Raw genomic sequence first — 17998 nt, 5'->3', positions numbered from 1 at the left:
GCATATGGAGGATCTGTCAGTATATATTATCATCTTTTGTTGTCTATTCAGACATTATCATTCTTGTTGTCATTGACCTTTATTGATATGGTTGAGTCCCATCTTTGGAAATGTACTCGGTAAGTTCACCTGATCACTGCCTCTCATTGCCAGTGGCTCTTGGAATCTAAAGCTTACTTAAGGAGGTAAAGGCCTGCAATTAGTGTACAAGGATTAGTAGGTTGCGTCATTGGGTTGTATCATGAATCGCTTGCTTTGTTTGTCATGTGTTATCCTTTAGTGCTAGGCCGTACCCCTCACCCTCTGCCCCCCTCTGCCAACCCCCCTCTTATGTGGCTATGTGGGGTAGTTTGTGCTTAGGGCTTCATAACTATCTTTTGACATAAGATACCCATGCCAAATTTGCACCCTTTTTTCCCAGTATCCTACGGATTGTAATGATACCCAGGGTTTGTGGCTTCCCCAGAAGGTGACCGAGAAAATATGGCAAAAAAGTGCTCCAGATAAAAGTGTTTACAGTTTGCTGTATTAAAGTCTCCAGCTTTCAGGAACATACAGAGCTGAATAAAAGATCCTGGGCCATATGTACGAACACATTTTCCCATAGACACAGAATGGGTAAAACCCTTTGATACATCTGGCCCCCTAATTTTGTATCACAGTTTTGGAATTTTTCTAAGAGGGAGCCCGTTTTCCCCATATTTGTGCTCTCAACCTACTTCCAGTTTGTGCTGGAAACCAGTGTGAAACCCATGAGTGATTCTGAAAACCTATATATATCTGAGAACTAGACAAAATTCCAAATTCAGCAAGGGGTCATATGTAGAGATCCCTCAAGGTTTTTCCAAGGAAAATAGCTGTTGAAATAAAGAAATATTGAAAATGAGTAGGGATAAATGGGCATTTGTGACTACATTTTTATTTCTAACTTTTAGTCACAATGGCAGATTGACTAAAGCAAGATACTATTACATCTGCTAGACTACTTTGATTGTGGGGCTATATAGGGTTTGTAGGTTCTCTAAGAACCCAAGGTACCCAGATAAAACAACTGAGCTGCACCTTACAATGGGTTTTCATTGAGTACCAAGTGTAGACCAATTCAGGTAGCGAAACAGGGACAGTAAAAACATGGGTATCGAGAAAACGTACCCATTTCTGAAATGGGCACACTATATAGAGCTTAGTCATTATTTCTACATTTCTGAATTTGTATGTGCCTGTACTAGCAAAGGACTTGAGGGGTATGTTTAAAAATGTCATCTTTCTCATATACTGGTTTACATTTGAAAGTCACAAATGTAGCGAAATCCAATTGGTAATAACAAATGTTCTACTATTCTATGGTCCCACAAATCTCCCAATAAAAATGGTAACTCACTTTTGTGGGAAGACCTAGTGGCCGCAACAGGAAATGGGCCAAAATACAACATGGACACAGGGCATTTTTCCACCCAAAACTTACGCTCTTTTTACATTGTGGATAGTGCTAGAATTTGGATCATAGCTCAGCTGGCACTTAGAGAAACCTAGACAACCTGTACATTTTTGGAAACAAGGTACCTAGCGGTATCGAGGGTGGGCTGACTTGCATGTCTGTCACCAGGTTTTGTTACCCAGAATCCCTTGCAAATCTCAAACCTTCACTAAAAAACACATTTTCCTCACATTTCTGTGATGCAAAGTTCCAGAATCCATGGTAAACCACAAATGTCCTTTCACCTGGCATTCCCCCAAGTCGCCTAATAAGAATGGTACCTCACTTGTGTGGGTAGACCTTGTGTCTATACAAGAACACATCAAACAAAGGTCAAGGAAGGTCCCTTTGTGATGACTCCCATTGATGTTAGTTTGATCAATTCCTGTTGCGGGCACCTGACCCAGTCACACAAATGAGGCGGCATGTTTTATTAGGCCAAGTGGGGAAATGCTGGATGGTAGTAATTGTGTGGTTTCCTTCTTATTCTCCAAGAATATGGCACAGAAATGCAGGGGAAATGTGTGATTTTAGTCACATTTTGAGGCTAGCAGGGCATTATGGGTAAGAAAACTTGTAAAGTCGGTAGATTGTCCCTAGAGACAATGTACACCCTGGCACAGAAAGACGGAAAAGAAAAAATATTACTGCACAACCATCTAGTCCTCAAGTGTACACACATGCTGGTTGGATCTGTCACAAGGGTGAGTGAAGGTTCACAAAAATGAAACATACTGAATATGAAAGGTTAGAAAACTGAAACAATGACTCACAGCTTGTGAGCTGTAATGCTCTATCAAGACACCAACCACTTAACAGGCCATTCAGACACCTTTCATATGCGATACAGATAAGACCCTTCACACTGCCAGTCACAGGACCAGCACATTACAATACTCATGTCAGCAGACAGCACCATTCAAAGGCCAATCACTTGCACATGCCCACATGCTTGACACAGCAATAACACTGGCTGGTGGCTGACGGAGTGTGTGAGGCTGGTGTTTGGCTAGCAGTGTGTGTAGTGAACTCCACTTGACCAATCACCACTGCGTCAACTTCTCCTTCACCAAGATATTTGAATGGCACCACACCCACCACCCCCCTCATAGGAACTGGACCAAGGTCACCAAAGTCCACCTCACTGCCACGCTCCACTACCCCCACCACCGGACACCACAGATGCCAACGCCTTGCCCCACAAACTCCACCAATGAATCACTCACTATGCCAACACCCTAGCCTCCCTAAGGAAACCCCCCAGCAATCAACACCAAAGGAGAACCAGCTGGTTCTCTCCCAATCTCCTAGAATTCAAGAGCGCATGCAGAAGACTTGAGAGAAAGTGGAGAAGCAGTAAAAGCCCAAGAGACCACAAAGCCTTCAAAGACACCGTCACATCACACCACTGGCTCATCAGATCAGCTTGAAAATCAGCCATTCAGGTGAGAATCAACAGCAATGCTCACAACAACAAGGAACTTTTGATCGTAGTGATGGAATTCACAAACCCCAGGACGGACACCACATACATCATGCCCTCCCAAGACCTCTGCGACAACATCACCACCTTCTTCCACCAAAAAATACAGGACATCTACGAAGGATTCGCAAGCAATTATATGCCCCCGGCCCACCAGCACCACCACATACTCCAACCACCAACCGATCGTGAACCACTGGACCCTCCTCATCCCGGAAGACACCCTGAAGCTCGTGAATACCATCCACTCTGGGACACCATCGGACCCATGCCTCGGGCACATCTTCAATCAAGATAGTGCCGCCATCGCACCCAAACTATGTCACACCATCAATTGCTCCACGGAGACCACCACCTTTCCGGACGCCTGGAAACATACAGAGATAAACTTCCTACTGAAGAAGCCCTCCACCGACCCAATGGAACTGAAAAACTACAGTCTGATCTCACTGCTCCCTGTTCCAGCCAAGGTAATTGAAAAAACAATCAACACACAGCTGACAACATCATCAAGACCAACCACATCTTTGACCCCTCCCAATCTGGATTCAGGAGAAACCACAGCACTGAAACCACACTCCTAGCAGCCACGGATGACATCCGCACTCTACTGGACTGCAGCAAAACAGCAGGCCTCATTCTCTCTACCTCTCCGCCGCCTTTGACACTGTCTCCCACACCACCTTGTGCACCAGATGGAGGCATCCGCGACAAAGGGTCAGGCTCCCACCTTTCACCTAGAAGCCAACGGAAACCAGATGCGGAGTTCCCCAGGGCTTCTCCCTGAGCCCCAACCCTCTTCAATGTTTACATGACCCTGCTCGCCGAGATCGTCAGACACCACAGGCTCAACATCCTCTCATATGCAGACCACACACAGCTCATTCTCTCCCTCACCGGTGAACCATCAACAGCCCAAAAAAACTTTCACAATAGAATGAAGGTAGTTGCCACCTGGATGAGAGACAGCTGCCTAAAGCTCAACTTGGACAAGACAGAGCTCCTCATCCTGGGCCGTGCAACTACTGTCTGGGACAACTCCTGGGGGCTCAGTGCCCACAGAACTGCCCCAACTCCTACCCACCGTGCATGCAACTTCAGCATCATTCTTCGCTTGTCACTGTCCATGGGCGACTAAGTCAACACTGTCTCATCCTTATGCTTCCACATTTTCCACCTGTTCTTGAAGATCATCAAGTGCATACCCATTGATGCAAGAAGGAGAGTCACCCAGGCACTGGTCAGCAGTAAACTCTGCAACGCACTCTATGCCAAAATCAACAAGAAACTCCAAACTCGACTCCAGAGAATACAGAATGCCATGGCTAGACTGATCCCAGACATTCCCCACCACAGCCTCATCTCCGCCCACCTGAAAGACCAACACTGAGTTCCTGTCAACCAAGGAATCACTTTCAAGCTCCTGACACATGTGCACAAGGCCATTCAAATCATTGGACCTGCCTACCACAACCACTGCCACTCCTTCTACACACCCTCCAGGCAACCATGGTCTGCTCAACTGGCCCTCACCACCGTCCGCAGGATTCAGAAAAACACGAATCTTCTCATACCTCACCACGCAGACCTGGAACACAATGCTGCACCACCTAAGGCAGTTCCACTCACTGGCTCAGTTCAGGGAGCACCTCAAGACCTAGCTCTCCGACTGACCTGCGTCCCCCAACTAGAGCCTTGAGACCCCCCGGGTGATAAGTTGTGCTTTATAAATGCTGATTGATTGATTGATTGATTGATAGTGAACAGCAGCAAGTCACTACTCACATGCCACCAGCTAAATGCCAGTCCACGCACACCACCAGCCAAGCACCAGTCGGATCACACTACCAGTCAATTTTTTTTTACAACAAAGAAAACACAAATGAATTGGAAGCAAATACAAACTATAACTAGAACAAGGTAGGTCAATATTGGAATCCCTCCCAGTGTACACCCTTAAATTATAGACATAGTCAGTACTACTCTCAGACAGCATATATATCTTAAATCCATTACATGCCCTCTTGCTAGGAACGTACTGCCTAAATACCAAACAGCCCCTGAGCAGGTGCAAAGACTCATCCATAGCCATTCATTTTCCTCAAACATAGATCTCTGAAAAGTCATCTAAAAAGTGATCAAGGACAGTCTGAACCTTAAAGAGACAGACACAATCGGGGTGATCTTGTGGCAATGCTGAAGCATTATCATTAAAATGCTGCATCCAAAGCAGAAGCAAATGCTGATCACAACTCATGGTTGCAGGAAATATAGCCATTGCCATCAAGGGACTGATAGACCAATATGAAGACAGCGATGGCTTCCTTATCAAGCCCATCAACAAAGTTAAACAGAAGAATTTCTTCACCTCATCCAGATTTGTGGGAGTCTACCAGGTAGTGCTAGAGTGGGGATTAGGTCTGGCACTGTTGTCCCTCATATTCTGTCCAGCAAGCAAATAAGTCTTGTACATAATCTCATCCAAAAATGCATCGTCCATAAACTGGAAAATATTTAAAGGCAAAAGGTTTTCAGTAGTTACTCCACACCCTGTGACACAAGTAAAGGCAGGCAGCATCAACTACACCATGTTTGGAGCAGCCCAGAGCTCAGCTCTTCCAATGGGAAGCCTTTCAGCCCGAGCTGCTATTCAGATGCCTCTTGCTGCATTATCAGCACATCAGTGTTCTCCTCTAAAAGAGGCACTTGTGGGAAACTGGTGCCTTAATGCAGTGACCGCGCCCAACTTTTTGCCTGGTTCCTGAGTGCAACTTGGACTGGAGTGCACTAGGTATCTGCTAACCAGGACCCCGGTGCCAGTGTTCTTCCCCTAAAATGGATAAGAATATTCTCACAATGGTCAACACTTTGAGCTGCATCTCTAAGTCCTTAGTAAATGGTACCCAGGGCATGAAGTACTAAGGGTAGGCCCCGAGGATGGCAGCACAGATTGTTGCAACCCTCAAAGACCATGTATCCAAGTGCACCCAGCACTGCCATTGCAGGCTGAGTGTGCTGGTGCAATCCTAAAATGCAAAACTGACATGACACAAAGCCTGTGTAACCTGTCCACTACACACTGCATGTAATATAGGTAAGCCACCCCTCTGGCAGGCCTTCCAGCCACAAGGCAGGTTGCGCTATACTAGGTGTGTGGGCATAGATGCATGAACAATATGCCCGTACTGTGTCATTGTCAAACATGGGACATAGTAAGTGAAGAGAGAAGCCATTTTAAATGTGTGTGCTGAACACTGGTCAGTATGAGTTTCACAGCTACATGATGGTCACTCTGAATCCTGGGTTGTTTGATATCATTCAACATCATGCAACTCAGAACAATAATTCCAAACTGGTACCAGCATTGGGTGTTTTGTAAAATGTACCCAGAGGCCACCTTAGATGTGCTCCCTGCAAAAAGCTAACTACCTCTGGCATGGTTGCTGGCTGGCTGGTCACAACCAGCCTGCCACCCCCAGACAAGATTCTGGAACACTGGGTTGAAAGCTTTTTCTCTCTGGGTTCAGAAAACAAAGCCCTTTATGGGCAGAGGTGTTACACCTCCTCCCCCAGGAATGTGCATTGCCCTGCCAGCGAGCTTCAAAGGTCTTGCAGCCCTTGAAACTCGACCCCCAGCCCAGATGCTAGCAGCATATGGCTGCCCCCATTGCAAAACCCCACTTTTGGTGTGAGCAACAACGGGAAAATGTACACAGGGCAAGAGGAGTGGCCACCCCCAGCCTGCACCACCTCTAAGGTGTTGCATGCAAGGTAACCCCTCATTTTCCTCCATCTTGCATGGTAGGAAAATAGCTAATCAAGGATAGGGAAATGACCTCTGCCCACAGGAGGTGGTCACATAGTGGGTGTATTCACCCTAGGGTAGATGATCCATTGGTCACTACTAGGGACTCCCCTTCAAAATGCCCACCTAATGCAGTATTTAGTGGGCACCCCTAGACCTGCAGATCAGATTCCAAGGATGCAAGAAGACCTTCAACAAAGAAGACTGAAGCTTTGTGAATGCCATTCCTGCTGCACAAACAAAAAGGTGCCAAACCCTGCCTGCTGCACCCAGAACTCGACAAAACCCCAGAAGACCTCCACCCTTCTGAAAATCACTAAAGATCTCCCTCCAGAGTGAAGGGATTGCTCGCTGCAACAAAGAAACAAAAGACCAGTGAAATCCAGTTCACTGACCGGCCGCTGATCAAAGAGCCAGACACAAGAGCCAGACCAAATTCCACCTGACAGACTCGGAGGACAATTCCTGCAAGTGTGACAAGTTTGGTGGCACTAACACCTCCAGTGGCTAAACCATGCAATAGCCTGGGGTACTGGACACTCAGCGTCCCACACCAAGAAGAAAAGTCCACTCCGACTCTCAAAGGGCCAGGAGCAAGCCTCAGTCAAGAGACTTCAGGACTGATAAGAACCACCCCCTCAGAGTGGCCCTGCTGACCTGCATTCCATCCTCAAAGTCACCTGCCTCCTGCTTCCAGGGGGACCTTTGCGCACACCTCTTGGCTCATCTTTCTGGTCTGCACAGGGCCTCTCAAGACTCTGCACCAGAAAACCACCTATGCTCTAAGGGTTCCCCACCCCTTGAGACCTCTACACTCTAAGGGGACCCACCGGACTCACCTTGAAGTCCGCATGTGCATTGCTTTTCCAAGTGGTCCCCCGCAGCGGCCCTGCACCAACTCCAAGGGCTTCTAGCAGTTCCTCCCACCAAAATCTTTAGCCGGCCGAACTTCCCCATCTGGTTCACAGGACATCCTGATAACTTACACCAATAAACAAAAAGGAGACATTAGTAAACACATTGCCTGATTTTATATGCATTGTTTAAGCTTTCGCCCATTGATTCCTATGGCGCGTAACTATGCACAAAAGTCTATTTTGGCTAAAATTCGAAAAATAAAAATTTAAAAAATACTTGCCCGATTTTGATGATCTTGGCTTTAAAAATGTTATAAAAATCCGAAGTATTTTTGTAAATTGGTTTTGAGTTATAAATGTCCACATTTATTGATATTGTGAATACAGCAAATGCTTAGCACTTCTCCAAGATTGGCCAAACTGCTCAACCAAACCACCATAAAACTTAGAGCATTAGGTGAGCTATTTTTTACCTCAAATCGAAGGTGAAGCTGCTTGGACACTCTTCAGAGTGCACATAATTTTTGGACACTATATAGAAAGCCTGCCTCATACAGCACTCGTTCCACATTGAAAGTGGCATCATCATCAGATGATTCATCTAGGCAGAAAATGAACTGGTAGACTCTTGCACTTCCTCCTCTGCCTCAGATTCAGATTCAGTCTCATAATCATGGTCAGACGAAGATTCGAAAAGCATACCAACAACGTGCTGAGTGGTAATCCTGCCGCTAGCCAAAATCCTTATTATTAAAAGTAACTTGACAAATAAATCAACAATAACCAACACTGAGTAAAAGTAATAAACAAAGTGTGGCTTTATCAAACAGAAAATAAAAGTACAGGCATACTGTAACCTGGAAGGAAATGTCAATCAATACAAAACCTATATACTTGAATACTATACCACTCACTTGCCAAAGGCAGTTAGACTCAGAATCATCTGCACCTGCTCTGCACAGACACAGCAAGCACCAACAACATTCCACTAGAAAGGAAAAACAAAAGACAATTACACACAAGACACATCCAATACACATTGTGCACAAATCTAAGGAGAATTTCACACATAAGAAAACAGAAGCTAAATATGCTGCTATTTTTACACCATTTATAAAAAAGTAATTCATGAATAACAATGATACTCATTTAAGGTAAAAAATGAAAAAAAGTTTTTCTTCTCAAAGGCATGCAACTATGCAAACTGAAGATCTACCAGTGCCGAAACAGCAGACAGGAGTCACAGCAAAGGAATCAAAAACTTTGCAGTCGAATAAAAAGGAGAAATAAAACATTATGATCACAAATGCAAATTATCCGGCAATCCACACACACCCCAGGCAAGCACCAGTCTACCAGACAAGTGCCAGTCTACACACACCACCAGCCAACTGCAAGTCCACACAAACTGCTAGCCAAATGCCAGTACACACAGTTAGCAAAATACCAGTACACGTAGACCGTCAACCAAACTCTAGTTCACCAAACATTCAGAAACTTTGTCTAGTGGTTTTCTGCCCCTTTTGGAGGCAGATGGGCATAACAAATATGGCAGACCTGCCCCAAGGGGTCAGAAACATCCAAAATATATGCCCCCTACAGAAAGCGACCCTTGCCCAAGGGGCCACTCCCCAACATGGCTCAATAAGTGAATCCCTGGTGGTTAATGTCTTCTGCATGCCTTGAGTGCAGATGGGCCTAAACATATGGCAGTACTACCCCCACTTGGAGGCAGAAATGGCCAAAATATATGTTCCCTAAAGGGAAGTGACCCTTGGCCAAGGGGCCCCTCCCTAACATGGCCAAAAGGTGTAATGTCTGGTGACTTAGGGTTTCTGCCCACCGGAGGGGGGGCAGGTGGGTCTAAAAAAGGTCCGATCTGCCGCAAAGTAAAATGTTTTCATGCCTTGGCGAGTGACACCTTCCCAAGGGGCTGCTCACCAACATGGCCAAAATATGAAATCTCTGATTGATAGTGTTTTTTCCCCCCTTGGGAGGCAGTTCAGCCTTAGAAATGGCCAATCTGCCTTCAAGGGGGGCAGAAACGGGCAACATATTTGGCCCATAAAGGGGAGCAACCCTAGCCCAAAGGGCCGCTCCTCAATGCAACAAAACAAACAGAACAGACATTCCTGGTGGCCTGGTGGGTATTCCTGCTGCGCAATTGTGACCTTGTGTGCAATCGCACAGCAGGAATACATGTCAAAGAGACACAGGGGGAAGGAAAAAACGATTTCCTTTTCCACCGGTGCCTCTTTGTAGGACCCACTCCTCACAGGAGGATCATTCACCTCCTTCCATGACAGGCACTGGAAGCATATGACTTCCAACACTTCCGGCCTGTTCTGATGATGTCGCCTTGCGAAATGTACGCTGACATCATCATATCGCTGGGGGAGGGGGCAGAGGTGGCATCAGAAGCACTCTCGTTGCCATCACAGGGGGGCCATATTGTGGGCCGGCCCACCGTGAAGTGCCAGGGGGGCCAGAACAAATTGAATAGGGGTGGGTCAAAGGTAAAGGCCACATTTGTGCCTGACCTTAGGTAGTACTACATGCCTAAATGCTTTTGCACCCCCTCCCTCCTTTGGAGGCAGTTGGCGATTCTGTGCAATGCTACTTGCAGACCCTGTGGCCTCTCTGAAAGGCCCAGGGCCTGATTCACAAAGGGTTAACTTGCACTTTTCTGAACATTTAGGATTGTTTGCTATTCACAAAGGGATTCATGAGTAGTGTCTTTATGAGTAAGAAGTCTCCGCACATTAAAAACTTGGGGCCAAATTTAAAAGGCCCTATCGCCAACGGAGCATCACTTTTAGTGACAATCGGGTGGTGCTCTGCGACATATTTACAAGGTGGTGTTAAGCCACTTTTTGTGGCTTAACGCCACCTTGTAAATACAGCCCCTTCACTCACAGCACTTTGCGTGGAAGGGGAGTGCAATGGGTGTTGCTGTGGGGGTGCTACAGCAACACCCATTGCATTTTGACGCTGCTCCAGATTTACGGGTTTTCATAAATCTGAGGCAGCACCAAAAACTAACGCCACTCCTAGGGTGGCGTTAGCATGGCGCAACAAGGAGAAATATTTTTATTTCTCCTTATTTTTTGCTCTTTCTATGTGTGCTGCATTCTGTAGCACACATAGAAAGAGCAAAATGCCATTTAAGATTGTCTTTGTGTAGGAAGGTGTCCCTTCCTGCACAACAACAATCTCCCCCTTTATCCTTGCACCATGGCACAAGGAAGGCCACATTGGCGCTCGGCAGCAAATTTAGGGTTGACACAGGGGGCAAAACAGCGGTGTGCATATTCTTTGAAATACAGCGCATACCTGCATTGTCAAAATGATGGAGCACAGCACTGCCAATTTTGGACCTGCGTCGGGCTCCATCATTTTCTTTTAAATCTGGGCCTATCTTTTTATGTGTGGACACCACTCTCTTAAATCACTCTGTAAATAGCAAACAATCTTAACCTTACACAAAATTGTATGTGTACGTTTGTTAATCAGGCCCCAATATTTTGAACTCAGTAATTCTGGACCCTGAAACTCTCATAGTTGGCAAGTGTGTTATTTCACCTGGAGCTACGACTCCGAGTGATATAGCACAATTTATAATGAAGGCCAGAATATTTAGTAAGTCCTAAGATTTACAAGTACTTACTATATGATAAAACAGTTGCACCGATATCCCATTCCTTTCACCCTAAAGAACATGTTTTCTCATATTCGCAGTTACTCCTGCCCTCTGATCACCTTGAACTCAAAACACATTTCCGAGTTTATAAAAAAGAATGTATGTTGAGTTGATTTGCCCTTACATTTTTTTTAAAGCATCTTTTGTCACATTATGCCTTTAAATTCGCATCCCCATAAAAAATGTTAATTATACATCTTCCTCCCACTTTGAAAGTAGCACAAGGTGCTCATTTGCAGGCTTCTTCTCTTCAAATCTTAAGTGAGAATAGAAATGTCATGACTCACATAACAATGCTTTATTATTCACACTGATCTTTTTGTAATGTTCTTTATCTCAAAAACATTGTGATTCAGATATCTACCACCCACTCTTTTGTTCACTTACAGATGTGTATTATTCCGGTTTAAGAAAGCAAATGAATGTCAGGAGTCAGTTTACTGTGTGTTGTTAATTCGCTTAACCATAAAAGGGAAAGATGCAATGCCCGTGAAACTGCAGTGTGTATTTTGGACGGGTAAGGAAAGATGCGCTTTGATTTCTTCATTTCCTTCCTGTTTAAAACAATGGCATCGCATGCATTCTGCCAACAACATTTGATATTTTCTTTTCTGATAAGAAACTGCAGTTATTTCAAATAAAAATTTTAAAAGCAGAATCTTCAAAAAATATGTTGAACCTTGTGAAATTCTCAGATCATTTAATTTAACAATAAGGAAGTGTGCGCAGTAATTGTTCCTTTAAACATTGACAGCGCATACTTGCCTAATCTCATTGCTCCTCTGTCTCTGTTTTATCCAGACCCCAAAGGACCTGTTAGACAAGCAGCCAGCTACCTCTCCCCGGGATCAAGCTGTCAATGCAAACTTGTTTTCTTTCTATTTTGCCGAGCTAAGCCATACCCCCAGAGCTCCTGAAGCAGTGCTGAGTGAAGGCTTTAAAATACTCTTGCTAAATTATATTTCACTAGCAGGTCTGTTCAGACTGACAGAACAAAAGACATAATTCAAAAATTATACTCTGAGTGGCTATTTCTTGAGAGGTTATCAGTGCAGCTTTGTCTTTGAAGAATTTACGAACTAACCTCTGAAGAGCCTTTCTGTAATTGGTTTCAAATAACCAAAAGCTGAATCAGCTAATGGACCCTAAAGTTGCATTTTGGACTCAACCAGAGCTCTACAATTCAATCTTCCAAGGGTTTGTACATGATAAGCATGCTGCCAGGTTCAGTATTTTCAAGTGTTGCTGAAACTAGTAAACTTCAGACAGAAGAGATCTACTTTCCCCATTCATCGTTTTTAGAAACATCTTTATTCGGCGGTGCATTCATGTATGTTGTCCACGCCTTTGCTAAAATGTTTAGTCAGCTGCAATGCAAAACACTTCTTTTTCTGTATTTATACTAAATGGGTTTTTCTGTACAAGAAAGAAAAATATAAAAATATAAAGACCGACGTAAAGAAATAATACATGGAAGGATCCGAAAAGGAATTAAGAATATTCAGATTTTGTGCTTAAATAAGTCATAATATCAGAATAATGGTTCTAACAGATTCATTTTGCAAAACGTAAATGCCTAGTTAGTGATAACTGCTTAAGACACTATAAGACACATTTAAGAGCCGCTTGCGTCATCTAACACATTAGCGCCATTTTTTTCTGCTAATGTGGCATTAGATGGCCAAAAACGCTGCATCAAATTTACAAAGTGGCGCAATGCGTGCATTGCACCACTTTGTAACCCTTTGCGCTACATTGGGCATGCACCATGCCTAATGTATGCAAAGTGGACATTCCCTCATTAGGGGAGATGAAAAAATGGGCCAAAGAAATCTAAGAAATTTCTTTGCGTCATTTTTTTCAGCACTTGAGCAGGCAATAAAAGGAGGCACAGCATTATTCATAATGGACCTCAAAGGGCTTTGTAGGATTAGTGCCAACATTTTTGATGCTAATCCTGAAAAGCTCTGATCTAGTGCCAAAAACTTTGATGCTAGTTTCCTAACTACCACCATGGTGCACCCTATCTTAGATAAGGTGCACACATGGTGGCATTAGGGGTGTGCCACGGGGCGGAAGAAAAGTGGTGCTGCACTGGATGCAGCACCACTTTTCTTATATCTGGTCTTAGGAGGTAGATTTATTAAACATCCTCTCTGCACAAGTCCAGCACACAAACAGGCTGTGTAGTGTCTCGAGCTCACCTTTGCACAGTAGGCATCACATAGGCATTAATGGTGTTATTTTACACTGTAAGGCAACTGTGGGGCAAATGAGAAATAATGTGCTGCACATTTTGATATGAGTACTTGAGGTTACCAGTAAGGGATCAATAAGCTTAGAACCAATGATATGCCCTTAGGTATAGACAAGAGGTATAATCAGTAGGGTGTGTCACACGTGAATCACTTTAATGCCGTGAGAAGTTGGGTTGTTAGTTACGGGCGGAGTGAACCCTTCTCAAGCCACACCTACAATCCTTGTCAGGGTGAACCACCAAGGTCACTAAATCAACCTGTGCGTAACCCTCTGTAGCTTGGAGTAAAAGGAGTCAGGCTTCACTGAGAGGCAATATGTAAAATATTTATGCAGCACAAAAATGTTAATGAAGTGAAAACACAACACAACACAAGAAAAATCCTACAGCAATTTAGAAAAATAGAGTACATTTTTAATGAATTATTTGACACCAAACTGACAAAAATCCAATCAGTTGGACTGGAGTTATTAATTTGTAAGTTTACAGTAAAAACTAGCACCTGAAAGATGAAAGTGCCAGCCATGGACTTCAAATCGCATGAGACCTGGTCAAAGTAAAAAGATATGTCATACCGCAATGGAGTGCAAGTTAGATACAAGACGTTTATTGTCCGACCTCCACATTACGAGCCTGGCAGTCCGACTTCCAGGGTACCGCCATCTCCAGCAAGATCGGTGATCAAGACGGGCTGATGGCGGGTACAGGTTGCAATCATGCAGGATGCCTTCCTGCTGATTACAACTTGGTTCTCTGCCAGGCTTGTCATGGAAGTTTCACTGCTGTGTAAAGGCTGGTGGAGAGAAGGATGCTACAGGGGCATGGGCAGTGCAGGGGTCCCCCTGCCCAGCACCCTCGTAACACACACTGTCTGCTGTGCTGACTGCGGTTTACAAGGGTGCAGGTGCCTGCTGCGAGTGGCACCATTGCTTCTGGCTCAATTGCGAGCCGGCGACGATGTTGCCCCCACTTTCCCACTGGACTGATGGGGGAAACCTCAGTTTCTGCCCATCAGCCCAGAGGGAAAGTCATAATGGGTTCAGCAGGCACTACAGTGGCGGTCACCCTGTCAGGAATTTGGCAGAGTGGTGTTCCTGTCTGCCAAACTTGTAATGAGGGCCTTTGTCTCTTTTTTGGAAGTCATAAATCTCCAGTGGGATGAGGCTGGAGGTTGTAGCCAACAAGGGCTCTACAAGGCTGAATTCCCATTCTGCAAAGGACCAACAAACAAGATTTGCTACTCTGGAGAACAGTTTAGCGGGAGCTGCCACAAAGCCAGGCTGACCGGCGATAGACCTTGGGTGGATAGACATGCAGGTTGGTCCTGGTCTCCTCTCAGTTCTCATACAGTATTTAGCCAAAACAATTCCAAGTTTTGGACTGTGGCTATCTGGATACCTTTAGCATCACCATCATTGGTCCAGGACTGGAAAGGCACAACTTGGTGGTTTCTAGAGTGTGTCTCGGTGTGGTTTCAAAATAGTTGGAGGCTTTTCTGTCTGTGAGGCTCTTATCAGCAGGCCAGCCAACTGGCCCTTGGAGTCACTCTGGCAGTCCTGGTAGTCCAAGGGTAGGCCTATAGGGTTCAATGAAGGGTTCGGGCAGCAGAGCAGTCCCTTCAGGTGCAGCAAAGCAATCTTCTGAACTACACAGCAGGCCACATCAGCAGACAGTTCTCTTCTGCAGGTCCAGAAAATGAACTGAAGAGTGGGTCTGAGGATCCTATTTTCCTATATGGTGAAGTAGGAGAAAATTCTAGAGACTTCACGATGAAGTACTTGGAGTTACCTGTCCCCACTTGCCTTGGCTCCAGTCTTCCTGCCACAATATACTGGTAAGAAGTCCTTTTTGTGAAGACAGAACATAGCCTATTGATTTACAAGTGAGACTGTCACCAGCTCCACCCCCCCATACTGATACTGCCACTGAAGGCCCATCGAGGCACACCTAATATCTCTTTTGTGTGGCTGTCTGGGCGGAATAAACAAAGTCCAACTAACAACTGTACACTATCATGTGACCCAGGAACAGACTGCAGACACAAAGTAGGGATGGCAGGAAAATACCAACTTTCTAAGTTAGCATTTTCAAAATTGTAACTTTAAATACAACTTTGCCATTAAAGAGAATTTTAACTTGCAATTTCTTAAACACCAAACATGAAATGTTCCCCAGTTGCCAATCAAAGGTTAGCAGATATTAAATGCAATAAAGCAACCCAATGTTGTCCTACGAGAGAGGTTGGCCTCATATTAGTGAAAAGGGAATGTAAGAGTTTGTCACTACCAGGGCATGTAAAACTTTAAAGTACATGTCAACCTGTTAATTGCAATGCGCCCTGAGCTTTGGGCTGCTTAGGGCCTACATTAGGGGTAACATATGTAATAGAAGGGGAGTTTAAGGCTTGCAAATGGGCTATTTTGCCCAAATGAATGGATAATTTAAAACTACATTCAGGCTGCAATGGCAGTCCTAAGGAATGATTTGATTCAGGGGCTACTTAAATGGGTGGCACAATACTTGCTGCAGGCCCACTAGTAGTAATTAATTTACAGGTCCTGGGTATATGGTATACCACCTTACGGGGCACTTATAAGAAATTAAATAGGCCTATCAGGTGTAAACCCATTTTACAGTGTTTTAGGGAGGGACCATAAGCACTTTAGCACCAGTTAACAGTTGTAACAGGCATTGAGTTCTAAAGCTAACAAAAACGTATTCAACAAAATAGGAAGGTTAAGGAAACAAGGTTTGTGGAAGACTACCCTACGGCTGACAAGTCTAACACCTTATTTGACTAATAATGTTCTGGCTTTTTGGTAGCAACCACTAAACTGATCTTGCAATCCCACAAAAAAAACACACACATTGGAAAAGTCTGCGTCACCTCATCAGGGTTTTGCAGAAATTCGTCCAACAGTCCTTATCATAGTTTTCCTCTATGGATATTACGTTGGGGGTTTCCTAGGCTCTTCTGCGAGTAGATGAAGAATGTGGCAGCCTGTTCTGTGGATAGTTAAGGAGGGTAAATAATAAACAGTAAAGCTTCAGTAAAATGGGTGATATCTTCTGGCCTGTGCTCAATCCCAATATGCATAACCAATCACCATGTATAGTGGGTGATATCCAAACAGGGGATTGTTCTAATGCTTTGCCAAAGGTGAGACCATGTGAGAACACCAGAGGACACTGGTCTCAGTGTATGACAGAAGCCTTTTCTAATAGGTTATGTTCATGATGGATCTTGACACAACATCTTGACAGAGGCTAATTCCTGCACTCTACCACTCTGCAAAATTATTGGTTATTCTGCTTACACACCGCGCGCGCGCCGCTTTTAGTTTTTTCCTGACTCTCAGGACCGGGAGAGGACAGGTGATTGGGCTTATCAGGGCCCGCCACGTTCCACTTTTAAGACTTCGGATAGTTGGCATATACAGCATACTCATCATACAGGACCCACGTTTCCTGTGACTAAGAGACATCATTTGGACTCAATAATCTATCCAGTTAAATGGTATGCTTGGGACAGTTTCCTGCTTTTGCACAAGTTTTGCCTTGAAAAAGTCCTGCTGGACGAAACACGTGTTGGATGTCTCTGAATATTGATGTGTCTATGTTTTTCATCATAAGGAATAAAAATTTCTGGATTTCTGCGTACTGTGGACTTATTATTTGGAGTTCCCTGGTATTTTCTGCTTTCACTCTGTAAAATTACTATGGCCCTCATTACAACCCTGGTGGTAAATCCCGCTTTCTGCAGTGCTGAAGACCGCCAACATACCGCATTTCGGAATCCGCCACAATACAGACGCCCACGCAAGTCTGCCACACCAAAGGTCAGTGATAAACTGGCGATACAAAAACCTACACCGTCACGCCAAGAAGAATACGCCACACTATCACGACCCATGAATCAACGCAGTGGTCTTACAACTGTGGTAATCCATTGGTGGTACACACCGCCGTGCTCAAAATTCACACACATTTACAAAACACAACTACATTGGACAATTCCAAATGCACATAAGTGATACACATACACAAACCACACCCACACACTCACAACACTATAAAACACACACCCACATTACCCACAAACCCTTACAACAAAACATTTTCAAAAAGCAGAGAGAGAGAGAATAGCAAACACAGCACCAGCATCCACAGGCACACGACAACATCACTCATACAATATCCACACACCTCAAACAACACACACCAACACAACATTTTACAAAGCACAATAAACAGCACCTCACACATCACCCACACAACCTCATGGCACCTCAAAGACACCCCAGGTTTTCAGAGGAGGAGCTCAGGGTCATGGTGGAGGAAATCATCCGGGTAGAACCACAGCTTTTCGGATCACAGGTGCAGCACACCTCCATTGCTAGGAAGATGGATCTATGGCAG

The sequence above is a fragment of the Pleurodeles waltl genome, chromosome 9 (assembly GCF_031143425.1).
Source record: "Pleurodeles waltl isolate 20211129_DDA chromosome 9, aPleWal1.hap1.20221129, whole genome shotgun sequence".
Lineage (NCBI taxonomy): Eukaryota > Metazoa > Chordata > Amphibia > Caudata > Salamandridae > Pleurodeles > Pleurodeles waltl.
The sequence above is the reverse complement of the archived record's forward strand: the minus strand, read 5'-3'. Positions refer to the sequence as shown.